The following is a 21,677-nucleotide window of genomic DNA, read 5'->3' as shown; positions in this document are numbered from 1 at the left end:
ACGTACTCTTCAGAATGAACGCCGTACTTGCTAGGCAACTTCTCTGCCTCATAGGTTATACACCTCTGCGGAAGTGTAGGAATATTGAATTCTCTAGGCTCATCGGCTAGCCACATGACGGCATACAGCGAGCCATGACACACTTTGAACTGAACACCCAGTAGTATCGTGAGCTGCTGTCAAGAAGTCAAAAGGAGGTTAGCAATTCCAAAGGAAGTTTTTAATAGAAAAAGCAGTTTTCTCTGCGGATAAAGAACTATATGAATTTGGGAACAGAAATCACAATATTTATACATCAAACTTATTAGATTTAGACGTTTTATAGGAATAATAGCCTACACAAAGTAAGGAAAGTTACATTAATAATATGTTATAAAGTAATAGAAGTACCCCGCTACTACCTATATAGAAGTGAAAACTGACACTAAGACATAAAAACGACTGAAATGAAATTTCTCAGACATGTAGTAGGATATTCACTGCCTGATCATAAACTACTAATAATAATTATAGAAATAAGAAAGGAATTGAGTGTCCAGAGTATTACAGGAATATGACCAGATTCACATCTATAAAAAAAGAGGACACAAAGTTTCAAAAAGGAGGACATTGTTCGAAAAAAAGAGGACAGAAAATATGTACTTAGATTTAGGCTTAGGGCTATATTATACTTCAAATTACGTCATTAAAAATATTTACAGTATAGATTTCGGCTTATACCATGCTTAAAAGTAAGTTAATATGTATTTTATTACAAAATAATTACGAAAAAACTTAATAATAATGATTTTACAGTTAGCTGCATACGAAAGTCAAGGGAACTATAATTATTAAAGAGAAAAGAAAATATCTATTTATATTTATATTCGCACCTCGATCTCTCGATTTACTAGTTACTTGTGAGCAACGACCATAACAAGGAGGAGCAAAGAGAGTTATGATCATTGGCAAACAATATATTCCGTCGATGCTGCTGCCACCTACCGGCAGGTTACTTGAAAAAGGCATCAAATCAGATAAGTTCAAAATATCAGGCATACAAGTTACGAAAAGGAGGAATGTTTTTATTTTAAAAAAATCCGCCCGGAAACCGGACAAAGGTCTAAAAAGGAGGACATGTCCGGACAAAAGAGGGCGTCTGATCACCCTAATTATAGGCAAAACTACAGAAAACCGACAGAATTGGACTGAATATTTACAGCGTATGCCAGATACTAGGATAACTAAAACAGCACACAAATATGAACTTACAGGAGACGAACATAAGGAGGTCCATGGAAGAGGTAGAGAGAGCAGATTGAAGGAGCCGGAACATGTTTATTGGACCTAATCCTTGAAGTAGATGATGATGATGATGAAATAGGGAAGCAATTAGTCATGGCTTTGTGTGGAGTGTGGCACTGTGTGGCAGAAACATGGACATTACGAAGAAGTGGAGAGAAACGACTGGAATCATTTGAAATGTGGATATGGAGAAAAATGAAGCGTACAGACAAGACAACAAATGAAGCTGTGCTAGAAAGAATGCGTAAACAAAAAATAATGCTGAAAATAACGTAAGTTGTAGCGAACATGGCTTCAACAGAGCAAGCGAAAAAACGAAGCTTCAGATATTTATTTTTTGGCAACAATGAAAATAGTAAAAACCAAATTTAGATCACGACTGACAGACAAATACCTCCGTGATCAACTACGATTTGAAAAGTTCAACATTTGTCAAGTCCTTACATATAGCTTTCATTTATCATCAGATTGTAAATCTGTGAGTTTAAATTGAAGATCTAACGGCTTTATTCTTACATCTGCTGAAAAAGGATCGATGTACAGAGATAATAATAATAATAATAATAATAATAATAATAATAATAATAATAATAATAATAATAATAATAATAATAATGTGACATAATTTCTGATTTTGAAACTGTTGCAGAGACATTCTGAAGACAATTAATAGGTTGTGATAATGTGTCCAATGTTTTTTGTTCATTTCTTTCTTCGTTACACGTACTAAACATTAGTTTGTAACCTTATACTGTATAAAATTATATTTCAGTGTTTGACTAAGGAAAATGAAATCCGTTAATAAGTCAGACAGTTGCTGCACTTCCCCTTCGGGTGTCCGCCTCCCTTTGTCATAGCATTGGACCAATTTTTGTATCCTTGTGTCGTAGAAATCAGCCGCCTGGGATCAAACCAGCAGTTGACAAAGTCTCAATTCCAGTAGGGGATAAGTTGACAAATAGCGCAATAATTGATGTATCTGTTTCTATAAATCTTTCCATTTAATTGTGCTTTTTTCTGTAAACGGCCTCAGGCAAAATCACTTTCTGGACGGTCTCGTAATTGCGGTCGAGTGGTCAAAATTTGTATAAGCACTTCTTTTGACATTATTAACATCGTGGAAGAAAACAATTTAACTTTTTTATCTGGCCCCATTAGAATGTTTGCTTGTAAATCGTGGGTTCTGGAAGAAGCGCAATGTGGTTGTAGCGTCAGCTCCGAAATTGTAGAAAATTTCTCTCAGTTCAAGTTATCAACATTACCTCTCGACTTCCCCGTGATGCAAACATCACGTTACAAAAAAAATAAGCTCGGCAACATAATGCTGATCCCTGAATGAGGATCGACTGCGGACTATGTAATAATAATAATAATAATAATAATAATAATAATAATAGTAATAATAATAATGACATTATTTAACCTGGCAGAGTTAAGGCCGTAAGGCCTTCTCTTACACTCAACCAGGATTAAAACTTGCTTACACAGTTGAACATAAAACTAGATCAGAATTAAGTAATTACAAACTGATACATAATGAGATCAAAAGAGGTAGTTACATAAAATTTACCTCATAAAATAAAAATAAACATAGTGAAATACATATTAATTTGTTAGAATCAAATACGAATCACATAAAAACAGAAGCCGATAATTCAATAAAAAAAAAGAAAAATGTACACAATAAAAATAAAACTAAACACATTAGTATACATATTAGTATTAGATTACAATTAAATAGGATTTACATAATTAAACCAGAAACCGACAATTGAATAAAGTGTACACAAAAAGTAGATTAATAATAAAAAAACAACAACACAGTGGAATACATATTGGCATTAAGTGATAAATAAACTCGATTTAGATAATAAAAATAAGAAACAAAAAAAAATAAATATAAACACAGTGGAACACATTTGCAACACGTTAGGTCTGGCAACTCATCATAAGATATTTTTCTAATTTACATTTAAAGGAAATTAAAGTTCGGCAGCCCTTGACTTCGGGCGGCAGAGAATTCCAGTGACGAGAAGTAGCAACAGTGGAAGACGAAGAATAAAGAGATGATGTGTGCAGTGGTATTTCTAGCGTGTTATCATATTGTGACCGAGTATTTAAGTTATGATACCGAGAAAGACTGTGGAATCGGACAGATAAGTACCGCATTTGAATAAAAATACGACTTAAACTTGTCGCTGTTCTAAACACGCCAGCCAATCAATAAATAGAAAACATATATAATACAAATTTAAAATGTGGTAAACAATTATATAAAATAGAATCTCGTTATCTTGATTAAATTTTATTCGGATAAATTCGCGAAATCTCCATCGTCAGTACTAGCCATTTCACCATTGCAGTTAACACGTTCCTTCTTCACTAAACGTTTTTTTTTAATTACGAAGAAGCATATTCGTAATCATTTAACGAATAGTGGATAAAACTTAATACTGGAGATATACGATTTGCTGTGTGGGTGAGGGAGCCTTCAGACACGGCTAGCAAGATCTTAGGATCAACTCACTAGACGTAAACAGGCAAATGGGGAAAAAATAAATGTTGAACATTGAGAATGCAATAAGAAACGCATCGCATTCTTGATAAATAACTCATTCTATTCGAGCTCAAATGGTATCATTTTATTGATATCGATTGTGGAGGGAAGTTGACTGGGAATTTTTTTGCCTTTGCAATATTTTTTACATTCTGTCATGAATACTTGGCGCTAAATCTGATATTATATGAGCAGTTCAGAGCAAAAGTGATGTAAGTCAAAATTGGGTAATGAGGTTTAAAGTAAAAATTCTGTAAAATACAGCGCAAAGTAGCAGTTAATATGTCCTTCGTGCTATTCACCGACTACTAATAGTTTAAATAAATTGAATATTAATTGCTACTTTGCGCTATATTTTACAGAATGTTTACTTTAACCCTCATTACCCATTTTTTACTTACACCACTTCTGCTGTGAACGGCTCATATGGAGATTTCTAATACTGATCGGTTCTCTGTGTCTTAAATGGCGGATAAAATTCCGAAAATATATTAGGCTATACGTTTAGTCTGTGCCTCAATTCGATTCTCGTTATTTCGTAACCGCGTATGGTAACTCTTGTTCTATGATTGTTTGAATTATTTATTTTGAAGCAAAGTTGAACTTAAAAGCTTGGATCTATCTACTATCTAACGTCATTGTTCTTGCAATAACTCCTATGTGAGAATTTATCGATTTTCAGATTTTTGCTGTATTAAATAACTTAACCAGCAAATAAAATCTTCTATATGCAATTATATTTTTTTCTTTTGGAAATGTAAGAATTGACAATGTTCTATGTACCACTGCCACAGGATTAATAAAAGTGTTTTTTCTTCCTACTGAAAAATGTTATATTTTGCACATAGAAGTTATTGCAGGAACAACGACGTAATTTTACTTCGTTATAATTACGTTTAGGTGACGTACTGAAATGGTCTTACTTAATGCCACAGTTCATAGCTTTATATTATTAATATGTAAAGCGCCCAATGGCAAAAGTCCATATGACTCTAGACTAGACAAAGTTGAGTTCATAGCTTTATGTTATGTCGTAATGTGAAAGAGCCCTCAGGGATCTGTATTCAAGTTGGCGTAATGTGTTTAAAAATCTCAAGAGTAACTACAAGTTCGCTTGGGCTTCAAGATTCGTACACGGTATCCAGAGTGTAACATCGACACTGTAGCTAACAAAGCGACTTTTATCGGCAAAAAAACAATAAGCAATAAATGGAAGTAGAACAACCAGTAGCCTGCAGCTGCTACAGTATACCAGTGACCGAAGTCTCCTGAACTCCCTGCTACACTCACCTGAATGAGACTATTGAGAATGAGAGTCCACACTGACGTAGAAATGAGTGCCACGTGACAACACGACACACCAGTTCCTCGAAATTGAACAATGAGTGCGTATTCCCTCGGACTCCAGTACTGCACTATGCACTGTAGCGAGCGTGCAGTCCGTCCAACTGTGTCAAGCTTTCACTATCGTTTAAGGGACAAGGCCAGGGAACCGGTACAGCGACCTGTAGCTGTAGCTGAATGAACATCTCTACGTAGGTATCAAACTGTGGTCCGTCCTGGTAAAACGTATTTCAATGAGGATATTCTTGGTATAATAATAACTTTACTGAAAACTTGTGAAGAAATAAGCAAATTTATTTTTCTGTTTAAAAAAACTGTATATTTCTTCATAAGTTTTAAATAAAATAATATGCAACAATTTCTTTGAGCGTTGTAATCTATACTCATTCGAGCGGAAAGGGTTAATTGTTTACATCGTGCTCTTCATTTCTAATTATTCTGCCTTAATGCTCTCATTAAATTTGTCTTTTTATCCAACACTGTACATCAGCCATGGCGAAAATGCGACTCACGAGCACATTGTGGCTCGTAATGATAGCTGTGCATTTCTTACCTCCCACAACCCCCACCCTCTCACTCACTGGAGTCAAACTCCGTTCCATTTGTATTTGTCTCTGACCTGCGAGTAGCGTATCGTCGCAATGTCTCTCTCGAAGCCATGCAGCCAATATGATGAGAATATTAAATGTATGATTTATTCACAAGTATTACGAGGAAAACGGTTGTATAACATAAAACGGCATTATACTACATGTTACTGATGAAACATTATAAGGTTGTGTTATTATTATTATTATTATTATTATTATTATTATTATTATTATTATTATTATTATTATCATCATCATCATCATCATCATCATCATCATCATTATCATCTCTGTACGAATAATGCGGTTAGATCTTCAATTTAAACTCACAGATTTACAATGTCATGTTAAATGAAAACTAGACGTAAGGACTAGACAAATGTTGAACTTTTCAAATCTTTGCCAAAAAATAAATATCCGAAGCTTCGTTCTTTCGCTTGTTCGCTACAACTTACGTTTGTGAAAAATCATTTTCAACAATGAAAATAGTATAAACCAAATTCAGATCACGACTGACAGACAAATACCTTGTGGTCAACTACGACTGGCAGTAAGTGACATAATTCCTAATTTTGAAACTCTGTCGCAGAGACATTCTGAAGACAGTTAATAGGTTGTGATAATGTGTCCTATGTTTTCTTATTAATTTCTTTCTTCGTTACACGTACTAAACATTAGTTTGTAACCTTGTACTGTATAAAATTATATTTAAGCGCTTGACGGAAGGAAAATGAAAATCCGTTAATAAGTCAGACAGTTGCTTCACTTCCCCTTCGGGTGTCCGCCTCCCTCCATAGGTGCTATGCACTTTGCAGGTTACACAGTGGCTCGGCGCACGATAACATTTTCGACACGGCTTCTGAATATCCTGATACATATCTTAAGAATTTTATATTCTCGACCTACTGTATGTTTTCTTTCCGTTTACTTTTCTTAAAACCAGATTTCACATCTACAAAATATCTGTAAATGCTGGAATGCCATTACTTCTTCATTCATAGCTTTCTGCCCAAGACATGTCTTACACTGTAAACCCGACATTCATCAATCTTTCCTATTTTCCGCTTTCCTCTTATTGTTAGTCTCCTCATATGGTTAATTTATCTTAATGTTGTCCATCATTGATATTTTCTTCTGCCCGAACTTTTCTAACGTTGACCATTCCTTTCAGTGCGTCCTTCAGTAGGGTGCGAATTAACGGGGTAATGGGGAGGATTTCCCCTCTGTTGGAAAGTTATCCTTCTCTCATAAATTCACATTAACAACCCTGTCCACACCTGTGGAGTAACAGCGAGTCTGGCCGTGATATCAAGTGATCCAGGTTCGATTCCCGGTTGAGGCAATTTACCTGGTTGAGGTTTTTTTCCGGGGTTTTCCCTCAACACAATATGAGCTAATGCTGGGTAACTATCGGTGCTGGACCCCGGACTCATTTCACCGGCATTATCACCTTCACCTCATTCAGACGCTAAATAATCTAAGATGTTGTAAAGCGTCGTAAAATAACCTACTAAAAAAACATCCCTGCCAGAGATAAATTCTATCCCCCTCACAAAATATAGTTCTTTTCATACAAGTATACTTTATAAAGTATAAAGTAAGCAAAGAAAATTATATTGATGTATTATCATCACCGGCAAGCTGATAACAATCAGTAACTTAGGAATTACACATCTTATCTTAAGCCTGCTCATGAATATTAATAATTATTATTATGATCAAGATGCAAGACAAGCAACTCAGTGCGACCAAGCGCTGAGCCGTATCGAATGAGGTAGAGGTCGCCTCTGTTGTCATCAGTTTGTGTGTATCAAGGATATCGTATTCTCTATCTAGTATCCTATGCCCCCCCCCATCAGAAATGTTAATTCTCACCCTGTCCTTCAGTAAGCAGTTTTTTCTTAGCCAGTGAGTTTGGACTTCGATTTAGTATCGAGCACGATAACTACTAAACCACCCGAGTACGACAATTATTATTCCGTTACATACAAAATGCAAGAATTTTGGCCTACTTGAATGTCATTGCACTTTAGGAGATTAGCGAAGGCAATTAGGGCAATTCCTGCTATGAGAGATGATAAAAAATGAAGCATTAAAGCCTGCTGTCACCTCCCCCTCACATCCTGCAGCGGCGAGAAGATTCCTTCAAAGCAAGCTGAGGAAGCAGAGTGTAATATTTTGATAACCGAATTTCCTTTTCAAGCCGGAAACAAGAGAAATCCAAGAAAAAAATATTTGAATTCGTAACGATTTATTTTATGACATCTTTCAAATGAGAGAGCTAATTCAGACACTACGATACAGTGACAAGGTGGTAACTAAGGAAGCCTTTTTGAGGAGTAAGAGTTCAGGGAAAACTGAAGGTACGTAGGGGAAGGAATAGAAACATCTTGAATGGCTACTTTGTTCACAATACGCCTTACGAGATCTGCCGGGGATGGAACACAAAATGTGTGATTTTGAGAAAATTTTTTCTTTCCGTTTCACCGGTAACTAATACTCAATAGCCGGAAATAGATCATTCCAAAGTGATTTGTCTATATATTCGTGTGTAGAATACTGCATGTGGAGACTCATTAATAGAGTCCGAATGTTTAGGTATTTATAACAGTTAAAATAGGCAGGCAAAAAAGGTAATAAAAACGTAAAAAAGGCACAATAATCTTTGAAAAAGGCATAATATATTTAGCAATAAATTTAAATTTTATCAACATAACTCACATATTTACTTCGTAGGTGACATGTTCGCTTATAAAATACATTTTTTTTTTTCGTGATTAACTGTCTTTTCACAAACCTTACATAACAAAACTGTTCCATCGGTTGAAAACAACTGGGAACCAAATTCACTAACGTAAGCATGAAGTTTACTGATTGTTGGTACCGTGAAGATATGATAATATTGGACTGTCGATCATTATTCATATTACACCAATAGTAGTCCATTAAATAACGATTATTAGCCGATTAAGCATCGAAATAAATCACTTTTATTTACTATTGTTAGTAAAGTTAGTCATTGTTTCAAATATTTAAATTTCATAAGCATTACATTACAATTAATTAGACAATTCCAAATAAACAAGAAATATTGCTTTAAAATGACAAAAACAGCATTTATTAGTAAGAAACACCTCACAGATGACGGAAGGAACCATGAAGAAATGAAAGAATGTTTGAAGAAAGGAAAATATGTTATATCCACTCTCAATCAAGTATTATGGGATAATAAAACCAGAATTGAAACTAAACATAAAATTTATAAATAAATTGTGAGAAGTACAACTTATATGGGGAAGAAACTTGGCAATTGCAAAACGCATTCAAAAATAAATTTTTAGCCTTAGAAATGGATTATTGGATACGATTAGCAGGCATTTCAAGAAGAGATAAAATTAGAAACGACATAATCAGAGAGAAAAAGCAAGTTAAGAATGATATTGTAGAGGACATTTTCACAAAACAATATGTTATGGGCATATGATGCGAATGAATACGGAAAGATTACCGAGGTTGGCATATGATTGGACCCCATCAAGAAGAAGAAAGAGAGGAAGACCTATGAGAACGTGGAAAAAGGGCATTCTGGAAGCTATGGAAAGAAGAAAATTAGGAGAAGACCTATGGAGAGATAGAGGGGGGGGTGTTATCTTGCAGTGCGATACATTTATCAGTGACTGTAAATTAATATTTGGCTGTCAGAACATGTCAAAAGGCATTGTAAACTTACTAATATATAACATCTTAAAAAGGCAAAATAGGCAAAATAAAAATTGGCCCTAACACTTTGACTTACTCCAAATCACATTTATATCTATGCAAATAATAATTTACTTCCACCCAGTGAAAAAGGCATTTTGCCAAACATCCGGGCTCTACAGTGATTAAAAATGAATATCCACTTGTACCACAATCATTTAATATGTCTATAATATTGATATGCAACCACACGCAATCGCCATCGTTAATGTATTGGATATTGCTCTAAAAAAGGGACAACTATGTCTGAGTTTACTATGATCCGCCCATTTCTGGTCTAGAGTATAGTCGCGGCAAATAGTAACTATTTGAGAATGTAAACACGCCGCAGCGTGTCCCCTGCAGGCCAACCTCACGGGAAGTTAAGAGCATATGACCTTGCGCGACTGCTTATATTCTTCAACTATCCCTTGCCGCCACTTTATTAAGGAATTTCATTTATATTTCACTTAGATTAAAGAAGCTGGTGAATGGGATGCTAAGGGACATAAATTATCGCTTCGAAGAGTGACAGTTTCCGTCCCTGATCGTGACTTAGAGCTAGAGAATGTATTTTCTCCATTTATATCCTTTATCTTCTCATGCAGTGGCGATTCCTCCATGATCCTACAGTTTAATTTCGTGCCTCAGGATAGAAAATATTTTAATTACAGATTTGGATTTTTAATGCGTCCCGAAGTAATAATTTCCTTTGAGCTTCCACTTTCTGTCGTGAGTTGTCGCCACTGCACAGCTCAGAAATAATTTCCGAGGAACCAACGAAATATATTACAGCAAACGGTTTTGTCTAGCAGTGAAGTTAGGGAACGGGAGAGTGCGGAGGGCGGGGTATGGCTTGAGTTTAACCGCGTTTGAGGATATGACCGCGTATCCTAATACTAATAACCCGTCTTTTTGGGTGATGGAGACCCTCTCAGAGATTACAATAAGAATTTTCAAGTACCCTTGTAGCCTTCTTAAATGCAGTTCAGTGGTCATTTTAAAAGAATAGAATAAACGAAATAATTAATAATTTAAAATGATATAATATAAAAAATAAAACGAATAAAAAACAAAATTACATAAAGATAAATAAAATAAGCTATAATAAATACAAGAATTAACAGGACTTTCAGATGACAGGGCATCCGAAAGAATATCTGAAGTTGTATTTGATCATTTGGAAGAATTTAACTGTAGCAAGAAATTAATTGCGCAAACGTACGACGGAGCATCGGTAAATATTGGGCAGTACAATAGCTTATGAACCATCTTCGCAACTAAAAAGGGGAGGAGAATCTAACTTCACTACAAATAAATTGCCAGTTCCATAATGGTGAGTCAAACACTAACAAAGGCCTACTTGTATTGATTTTGCATGCTCTATTATTATTATTATTATTATTATTATTATTATTATTATTATTATTATTAATATTAGTTTCTGTCTTGGTCATCAGTCGGCAATCTCATATCCTACATATAAAAAATATCACGAGACGCCACTGTTCTCGTGTAAGCGTCCGATGACGTGCTTATTCCATCTCACGGAAATTTACATCGTTTGTCCGTCTAAGAAATAATTACTTCCAAAGAAATGTCTAAGCTTATATGAAGCCCCTTTTCGAACTGCAGCAACACAGGAGTTGCAGAGGAACAGAACAACATCTGAATAACACACACAGAGTACTGATTATTCTCCCTATCTTAAATTAAAAACAATTTAATAGTTCTACATTTTATTTCTGACAAACACGGGAACTTTATTTTCATTCTAACAATTAAAGGAACGGGCTTAGTGGTTTATCAGACGGCTTGTTTGTTTCAATACAGATCGCCTACACCGCATTCATTCGTACACGTTTGAAATGAGTGCATGTGCCGTGTAGAAAACGAGCTGGAATTGTGTGGCAATAACGTGCACCGTACCAGCTTTACTTTCTGACTTTGTTCCGGGATAAAAACAGATGCTATAGGAACTCTGATAAAAACAAACTTCTTCCTCGGAGTACGAACTCATTTCACAGAGCGAAGTTGAAATGCTTCATTTTAATATGGCTTTACAGCTGTTGTTAATTGTAGTGCATGAGCCCACATCATGACGTTACCTCCGATATTCTGGAAATGACAATGAAAACGAATTTATAGAGAACTGACCTATTATTGTGGGCATACTCTAACCACAGGGCCCTGCAAGTACAGCCTTTCGGGGCGGGGAGTCACGGGCTCATGCGATCCTGTAAACCTGACGTGTCGAAATTCATTTGAAAGAAAACAAAATAAGACGCTATACAGGGTGGAAGTGAGATAACCCCGCAGATTTACAGAGCGAATAGCTCATGTTGTATGTAACATATTGGTAGAATCTACATAGTTTTCTCAGAAAAAAATGTCCCCCCCCCCCAAATGTTTAACATCCTCTTATTCGGTAAAAATTGCGAGTAGGATCATGATTTTTGTCCATATCGATAGAAAATCTAATAAAGAATAATTTATACCTCTGGCGTATTTCAATAGCGCGGAATTCAATTAAAATAAACCACTAATTTCAAGCCACTGAACGATGAGAATAGATTGGAGGTAGGAGGTAGAGAGACAGACCTGAATTCGTTGACCTCTATAAAAAATGAGTGCGTTATTTATGGCAGTACAAATTTTCAATAGCCTTCCTACGAACATAAAAAAATCAAGCTCAAAACATAAGATTATTTAGCGCCAAATTAAAGAAGTACCTAATTTCTCACGCCTATAGGTGAATTTATGACATTCAACAACGCTTCATCAATATATTTCTGTCTTGTATTAGGCCTAAGTATTGCTACTAAATCTTTGTGTTGTACTAGTAGACTATATTGTAAAATTCTTCTGTATACCTATATTTCAACAGACTTACTATAATTATTTCTTTATAGTACTATTAAGATTTTTTTACATATTCCATATTCTAGCTGTGAAGTGATGTATGAATACCATGGAATGTAAATAAATACAATACAATAATTCCAACAACTCATTTCTATCTCCAAGAAGAGTTGTTCATACTTTGTTTATTTCATTACAGGAAGGAAAATGTTACATTAATTTTAATGTCAATGGAGCAAGACATGTTCTAATTTACAACGACATTGAACGAGAAATAATTTGTTGTTAGAAAGTTATTGAGGTGAAAATCAATCATATTCTCGTTTCTCGATTGTAAACTCTGCGAGAAAGTAAATTTAATTTTTTACCGTTGCTGCAATTTTATCCTGAAGATTGAACACTGTTAAAGTTGGACTTTGAACACTGGAAGATACAGAATTTAAAAAGCTAAAATGTCAAATAGGTAGGTAAGACATGCAAGCTAAGAGAACCTTCAGGTGATCGTTTGTTAAATTCTGTGTCTCTAGAGTCCGAGATAAACAAAAAATATTCCAACAAGCTGAGAAAAATTAGATGACATTATAAAGTTGAATAAATTAAAATGCCCTTTGAAAACATGCCACAGACCACACATTAGGAACTGCATATCTCGGGTATTTTCATGATCTTCAAATGATGCAGACCTTAACAGAATATGATAAGGAAATGGCAATATCCTATTTAAATCATCAAGGTTACCAGGTAATATCTATATTGCTCGACGACCGCGGCTCCATTGGCATAAAACAATGTGATGCTGGGTAGTATTTCTATCAGTTATCGCGCAACCAAATTTATGGAATGGCGAGTTATGGCGACACTGTGGCAATAAATGAACTGCAATCAGGAACAGCGCACATCTATATATTATTGATGGGGCAACAATCAGGGGATAAATGGAGCCATCATTTGCCAAATTAACATGGGAAATTACTCGCATAACTCTCCAGAGAGGAAATATTTTGTCGTTGCTTTATGCGTTCACAGAACCTACCAAATATCCTCTCAACTGTCTTACTAACGACTCAATTTACACAAACTTGCACCTGATTTCTCGAATATATAGTGGCTCTCATGCTTCTAATTACATTCTGGATTCGTGGATTGAAGTTCGGACTAAGGTGCTGGAGTTCTGAGGACGACAACAGCTGTATTTATTTTCTTCATTTAGTCAGTTATTAAATCTTAATTATTTTCAAAGTGTCCTCCTACTTTATTTAATATTATATCAAGTATTTCAGATTACCAAGATCAAAATTAATGTAGAACATAGAGAGATCCAGCATGAGTATTTTGATATTGAGAGCCAATGTTCGGAGATGCAAACTTAGATTTAGATTTTATTTATTTATTTATTTAACCTGGTAGAGATAAGGCCGTCAGGCCTTCTCTGCCCCTCTACCAGGGGATTACAACTATAACATGAACAATAAGATTACAATTAATATTAAATTTACAATTACAATTACAATAAAAATTAAAGTACGAAAAGAATACCTGATTAATGAAAGCTAGACATTTTATCATAGAAGTTAAGAACAAAGAATATATTTGTATTTACTAAATTACAAATTAAACCTACAATAACAAATTCTATAGTGATGAAATTACCGGATATTGAGATATTTTGTGGTAGATTAAAAGAACTATTTACAAGAAACCATGTCTGAACGAGTCTCAATTACTGACCAAGTGCCTAGTAAGTTTGCGTTTGAATTGAATTTTATTTCGACAGTCCCTGATGCTAGCAGGTAACGAATTCCAGAGTCTTGGCAGGGCTATTGTGAAAGAGGATGAGTATGAGGAGGTGCGATGGGATGGTATTGTTAGTATTGTTTCATGGCGAGAGCGTGTGTTCAGATTGTGGTGGGAAGAAAGGTAAGTGAAGCGAGACGACAGGTACGAAGGAATAGAAGAGTTCAAGATTTCGAAGAGAAAGAGAAGTGAATGTAAATTTCTTTTCTTATCTAGTTTAAGCCAACCTATTGCTTCCAGGGATGGGGTAATATGATCATATTTACGAACATTGCTTACAAAACGTACACACAAATTATGAGCACGTTGAAGTTTCATTTTGTTGTCGCTGGAAAGGTCAGTCAGTAAAATGTCAGCATAGTCAAAATGGGGAAATACAAGGGTCTGCACAAGGGACTTTTTTAAGCAAGAGGGAAGATGAACATTTATCCTTTTTAGCACATGAATAATAGAATATACTTTTCTGCAGGTTTCTGTGATTTGCATGTCCCAGTTGAGATTATTATCCATGTGAATGCCAAGATTTTTTACCGAAGAACTGAAAGGGATATGCACTGTACTTACTTTAACGGGGGAAATGTCGAGGTGCTTTACAGCGTCGGTTTGCCGTTTGTGTCCTAATATGATTGCTTGTGTCTTTCCAGGATTGATATTAAGATGGACTTAATGCTCCACGAGATCTGAATTCCCAAGTGAATATTATAATAAATACGCGGAAAATTTAAGCCGCTTTATTTTAAAAATACTTAATAGCTCAGCAACTTTTAGAAGTGGTGTCCATAGATCTCGATTCATACAAAGACATAAGAAATTTCGCAGCTGTCTCTTTCATGTCCCCTGTGTCTGTTGTACAACGAGACAGGATTCAGACAACTAATTCTTCATCAGTTTGCACTGAACTTTCGTAAATTAAGCATTTGAAGTGTCGCCAAAGAAAAAAGTCCAGGGATGTGAGGTCTGGTGATCGTGGTGGCCAAAGAATGGTGATCTCGTCCAATTCAGCGTTGAGGGAATGTGATTTCCAAGTGACGGTGGACGTAAACATGGAAGATAGCAGGTACTCCTCGTGTTGCAGCCACATCTTCTGGCGGACAATACAAGGTACGTTTTCTAATAGGTCTGAAACCGCACTTGAACATTGTCCCTGATTACTGTGGGAATATAACAGGAGATAGTATATTGTTTTGTTCTATATTAGAACTTCGACACAGCAAGTCTGCTTGCCATTCAGTCACTACTCAAAACTTTTAGCGTTTAATTTATACTTTAAGCTGGTTTCTCCGATCACTGGTTCTATATCTCAAAATACGGGATGTTGGATCCCTCTAAAATCTTTATAGGCTCATTTAGGCCCCGTTTAGTAAGTAACTGTCACTGTCACGTGATTTTCCCCGTTTCGATGACCTTGTGACATAATCTCTCGGACGGACAGAAATTACTACAGTATAATAACTACTAAGATAAACTCTCTTTTACTTTACAGTAATTTTTTTACTAAGGTAAAGGTGTCTAATATATTTTACCATTCTAATTTTACTTCAGTTAAATGCTAAGGTTTTTTTCACTCAACTTCATAGCTGGGCAAAATTAATTACTAGTGCACGATATTTAGATAAAGGGAACAAAATTATTTAAAAAAAGTCTTCAGAATCAGGTGACAATGATTAAGTTATTGCGGAATATAGAAAACAAAGAACATTTAGGCCAAGAACAGAGTTTGATATAGGCCTATTTGAAAATACTTATGAATTAAATGAACGTTTCAGGTCACGTTTCCAGCAATTTCAAATGGTAGTAGAAAACATTGCTCCATATCTTCACCATGAACAATAACCATGGCCTTCTATCATGTTTACATGTCATCCTACTAGATGGTCTGTTCGTAAGTATTGTCAAGTAGGTTATGGTTTACTAAAGTAAAAATTGCTTCCAGGTTAAATTGTCTACTTTAAAATGATCAGAGAAAAAATGACCACAAACAAAAATGTCCAGAGCAAAATGTCCAAGGGAAAAAGTCCAATAAAAATGCCCACAACAAAATGTCCAGTAGAAAAAATGTCCACTAGCAAGATGTCTACATACAAAAATGCCCACAACAAAATGTCCAGTATAAAAAAATCCGCATTCAAAAATGCCCAGAAAAAGTCCGCAATTGGAAAAAAAAAAATCCATAATTTTTTTTTTTTTTACAGAAGCAGTAACCAGGAGAAAGACTACAATGTTTTATTGAGATTGCTAAGCAACGTACCAAATTTTAAATCAATGATGGCTGAAATTATACGTTAAAAAACATTCTAGTACACAATGGCTTTTCGTATCACTTTCATTCAAGGAGCAAAAATGGTGATAAATTATATTGGAGATGTCTGGAAAGAAGCAGCTGTGATGCGAGATGTGTGACCAATGCTGATATGGATAACTTACGTGTAGATAAACCAAGTGGACATTTAATTTTATGGACATTTACAGTATATACCGGTAAGTGGACATTTAATTTTATGGACATTTATGTAAGTGGGCATTGTATTTGTGGACATTTAATTTTTATGGACATTTTGCTAGTGGACATTTCTGTTTGCGGACGTTTTGAAATGGACATTTTAACCTCCAACCTAAAAATTTTACTAAGATAGAACAATTTCATGAAACATGAAAATGAAAGGAAAAATCTAAATTTACTATAGTAAGCTACTAGAATTTTTAATATACTTTTATAACTGGCCCCTGACGTATTAGAATAATCGGAAGATACGATAATCATAGACACAGTCCAAACGTCAACTCGAGTGAATTGTTGCAATCCCTTCTCTTGCAACCTGCTTGTAACGGTCCTTACTCGTCAAGTGTAAGTGCCGGTTAGTGGTGCTCAGGTGGTAAGGTGGCATCGAGCGACAAAGTACAGCACAATGAAACTAGACTCAAGCCTGCAGCCCACTTGAGCGGAAACAAGAAGTTCTTCAACCGCGCTTGTAACGCGAAATTATGCGCAGCTCGACAACTTGTAGTCTTAATACAGCTCACGCTGTGATATTTACTGTTCGGCTGTGAAGGGCACACTGAAAAAGTTTTATAAACATCATCTTCAATCCATTATGCGGAATGATCTAAAAGGTCACCGAAATGGAATTAAATGTGTGAAAAAATTAATTCAATTTATCATTCTCAACTTAATGTACATCAGAGTAAAGGTATTGTAGTCCACAGCTATGGAGTAACAGCATGTCTGAGCCCGGCCTCATATCCTGGTTGGGACAAGTTACCTGGTTGAGATTTTTTAGGTTGAGGTTCTTTGCAAAAAATATTGATCTGATAGGAGATCCTGAAATCATGGCACAGTACACGTTGAGTTTCGGGCTGTTACACCCATGTTCAAGAACAAATAAAATTGTGGGTTTTCACTTCCCCTGACTCTACAGATATGTCGATATATTATATTGCCAGACTCATGGAAAACTGCTTCATCGTATTGTATTGTATTTATTAACATTCCATGGTATTCACACATTGTTTCACAGCTAGAATATGGAACAAGTCAAAAAACTTAATACTATTATAAAGTCTCAATTTATAGTCACAGTCTAGTTGAAATATATATAGAAAAGGTTACAATATAGTCTACTAGTACAACACAAAGTTTTAGTATCAATTTCATGAAGCGTTGTTGAAAGTCATGACTTCACATACATAATAAAAGGCGTGACAAATGAGGTACTTCTTTAATTTGGCCCTAAATAATCTTATGTTTTGAGTTACATTTTTATACCGATAAGGGAGGCTATTAAACATTTTTACTGCCATATAAACGCACTTCTTTTTGATAGCACCAAGGATTTGCCGATGAAGTATGAAAGTCATTTTTGACGCGTATTTATGCTATGAACTGTTGAATGATTGTCGCGACGCTGATATTCCCGGCGTGATTCCTCCTCTTTGCTTAAGTCTTAGGAAGTGAAGGCTCTATAAAGTCTAGGTAGATAGTATCGTTCGCCATTTTTGTTCTTTCATTGCCGAGCTACCATACGAGGAATCTATTTGCCACACTGTTAAACATTATCATGTCGTAGCTCCTATGATAATAAATCAAACGCACTGTAATTGAGCAAATAATTGAGCGGCAAATAACGTCTTCGTGTGCTTTCTGCGAACGCCAACGAAAGAGCCAAAATGGTGGGCGATTATATTATTTATCGAGCCTTAGGAAATGAATAACGTCTTCCTCAGCGAATCACAAGACGCACACGTTTAAATGTAGCCGATCTGCAACGCGATTGGCTGCCGGAAATTAGAGCGACGGGACTATAGTTACAAAGTTTTCACGATTACATACGAGGAAGATTATTAATAAAAAAATATACTGACAAGCCGTGGGCATTATTTGTAGTTTTTTTTTAAATAGTCCTACACGATTCCATACATTTGGCACCTACTATTATTCTAATTACTCTTTTTTTGTAGTAGGAATATACTATTACTATCTGTGGAATCAGAGAAGAAAACAGGGCTGTGAAATTCACTGTCACTTATCACATGCAACGTTTCCAGTAATAACAATGTCAATGACGGAAACAATGCACAGTACGAAACAATAAAGGATATAAAAATTGGACAGCTAGAAAAACTTTAGCAATAAACAATTTTTTCTACAAAAATCATTTCTGAGGTTGTAATTTTTATTGATAATAATTATGCCGAAAAGTCAAACACTATTACCAGTTTTCGATTGGGCGCATGATTATGTAAACAACAAATACAACAATAATTATTGACAAGCACATGCAAGTAACACGGATCTACTTCCTGCGAGAGAAAGATATATCTTCACTTTCCTACCGGGATTATAAGTAATGTTTAACATGTCCCCCCTGTATTCTGTAGGTCAGGGGTTCGATCCCAAGCGCCACTATCCCGACTTGTGTTTTTCATAGCTTCCCAAGGGTCTCCAGAAGGACGCTGGGCCAGTACTAATAACAAGGGCCACGACCCGCTACATTTCCAATCATACAAACATTCGTAACATGATTTCGTATGTCATATTCTCAAATTTCGCGACAGGCCGGTGATCTGTAGGAGAAGTATCTTAATTGGCTGAATTTTCTCCCCTCTATCGAGAGGAAAACGCATTAGAAGTAACTGCTGAAAAGCGGAGACGCCTAACAAAGAAATTGAGAACTTGTACCGGAGGTACGTCCGCAACGTAGAAAACATTTTGTCATCAGAGGGCACGTAAATGAAACAACTATTTAAACAGCCTCTGTTCATCGCTCCCGCCACCTCCGTATTCTCGGCACTGCTGAGTGACTCATTTTGTTCGACGTTTTGCATTTTTTTTTTTCCACATCCGAAACTCATAGGGTTTTTAATATTTTCGTTGTGTGTGTTTCTTAATTTTGAAAAGAAATCCAAATTTTTATCATCTTCCAAATTTTCACTATAGTATCCTTGACCGTTAACTATTTTTTTCCATTTTATTTTGTTCAAATACCTTGGAGCAACAGTAATAAATGAGCCGTTCAGAGCAGAAGTGGTGTAAGTCAAAATTGAGTAATGAGGTTTAAAGTAAAAATTGGGTAAAATACAGCAAAAAGTAGCAATTAATATGTCCTTCGTGCTATCCACAGACTACTAATAGTTTAAATAAATTGAATATTAATTGCTACTTTGCACTGTATTTTACAGAATGTTTACTTTAACCCTCATTACCCATTTTTGACTTACACCACTTCTGCTCTGAACGGCTCAAATATAAATGGCACTCGAGTGGAAATTAAACGCAGAATAAATATGGGAAATGCCTGCTATTATTCGGTCCAGAAGCTTTTGTCATCTAGTATTCTCTAAAAAAAAAAAAAAAAAGCTGAAAGTTAGGGTTTATAAAACAGTTACATTCCCGGTTGTTCTGTATGGTTGTGAAACTTGAACTCTCACTTTGAGAGAGGAACAGGAGTTAAGGTTGTTCGAGAATAAGATGCTTAGGAAAATATTTGGGGCTAAGAGGGATGAAGTTACAGGAGAATGGAGAAAGTTACACAGTGCAGAACTGCATGCATTATATTCTATACCTGACATAATTAGGAATATTAAATCCAGACGATTGAAATGGGTAGGGCATGTAGCACGTATGGGTAAATCCAAAAATGCTTATAGTGTGTTACTCGGGAGAGGGCAAAAGACCTTTAGAGAGGCCGAGACACGTAGATGGGAGGATAATATTAAAATGGATTTGAGGATGGTGGGATATGATGGTAGAGAATGGATTAATCTTGTTCAGGATAGGGATCGATAGCTGGCTTATGTGAGGGCGGCAATGAACCTCCGGGTTCTCTAAAAGTCATTTGTGAGTGAGTGTGAGATCAGTTCATAACGAATCGTTTGTGTTAAAGCGCACGTGTAGCTCCTCCGGTTGCTGGAATGGCGCGAAACAGCAATTTTCACCTCGCGTTCGAGCCTTTGTGATAAATTATTGGAGACTAATGGTAGAAGTGAGTACATTTAATGAAGATAAATATTGCAACCCAAGTTACGTAGATTATGAAAAGGCCGTACTGGCTTCTAAAGCAAAGATACAAGAATCGTAAAGCGAAATTAGATTTGTAAGTTCTGTGAAAGTATAAAGACGGTAAAAAGAGCGTAATAAAATGAGAGTAGTGATCTTCAAGAAGTGTATTTTATAGGTGAATTAAGTAAGCAAAAATCTGGATGATTTAAAGATTTTCGAACTCAATGTAACAGTAATACTTTTTCTGTTACCACAGTCAGAAGTCCCAAAATGGACTCAAATTCTTAACAACCCAAGTTCTATCCGGTAACTGACATGTTGCTGTATCGCTTTCCTTACCGTTTAGCCAAGCAGATAAATGAATTCATATCTGCCACTCAGCACGGAGGTGTGGAAATATTTCCGCGCGCGTGATGAAGTACTCTCGACACGCACGTCGCTGGATCTGATAGGAGCCGCATTCAGCTATAAAACTGACAGCGCACGCACTGGCGTAAGCCCGACGCAAAGTAAAGACACCAACAGTAGAACAATATCTCTGCCATCAACTGGCAGCTGCGAAGTCCTGCATCGTGTGTACAAAGAAATTGATAATTTTATGTTCATTGTCCCTTTCCAACTGAAGAGAGTATTCAGTGAGGAGAGATACTGAAAGTAGGGTAATGCCGTGATACCCCTAATTCCGTGATACGTTTTTTTTTCATCGACTATCACGGGATTGGGGATCTTGCTATGAAGTTCACCGATGTCTCAAAAGTAGCTGAAAGATGCACTCTTTCGAGAAAGATGTCGGCGCTATGGTCGAACGGCAAAGCTTTGACTGACATTCAGTTTTAAAAAAGTATCATGGGGTTAGGGGTATCACGGCATTAGGCAACTTTACTCTACAAAACAATGCTGGGGTGACAAAGGCAGGGGAAACAAACTACTTGGAGGAAACTGCCCGAAAACCTGTTTACCGGTAGTAAATCCCACAGCAACTGCCGATATTGCACATCGATCCTCCTCACCT

The 21,677-nt window shown here is 35.9% G+C and overlaps 1 protein-coding gene across 2 annotated transcripts in view; it reads right to left on the bottom strand.

Moving 5' to 3' along the window:
- DAT (Sodium-dependent dopamine transporter) overlaps positions 1–21,677 on the bottom strand; it is a 212,115-nt gene that overhangs the window by 152,993 nt on the left and 37,445 nt on the right. Inside the window, exon 1 of one of the 2 annotated variants that reach the window (XM_069847635.1) lies at positions 5,132–5,269. The exons of the other annotated variant lie outside the window; for it this stretch is intronic. The gene's annotated coding sequence lies outside the window, so the exon portion shown is untranslated. Of the gene's footprint in view, positions 1–5,131; positions 5,270–21,677 lie in introns of those variants that run through there. 2 annotated transcript variants of the gene reach the window in all.

Source organism: Periplaneta americana, chromosome 15 (genome assembly GCF_040183065.1).
Source record: "Periplaneta americana isolate PAMFEO1 chromosome 15, P.americana_PAMFEO1_priV1, whole genome shotgun sequence".
Lineage (NCBI taxonomy): Eukaryota > Metazoa > Arthropoda > Insecta > Blattodea > Blattidae > Periplaneta > Periplaneta americana.
The sequence above is the reverse complement of the archived record's forward strand: the minus strand, read 5'-3'. Positions and strand labels throughout refer to the sequence as shown.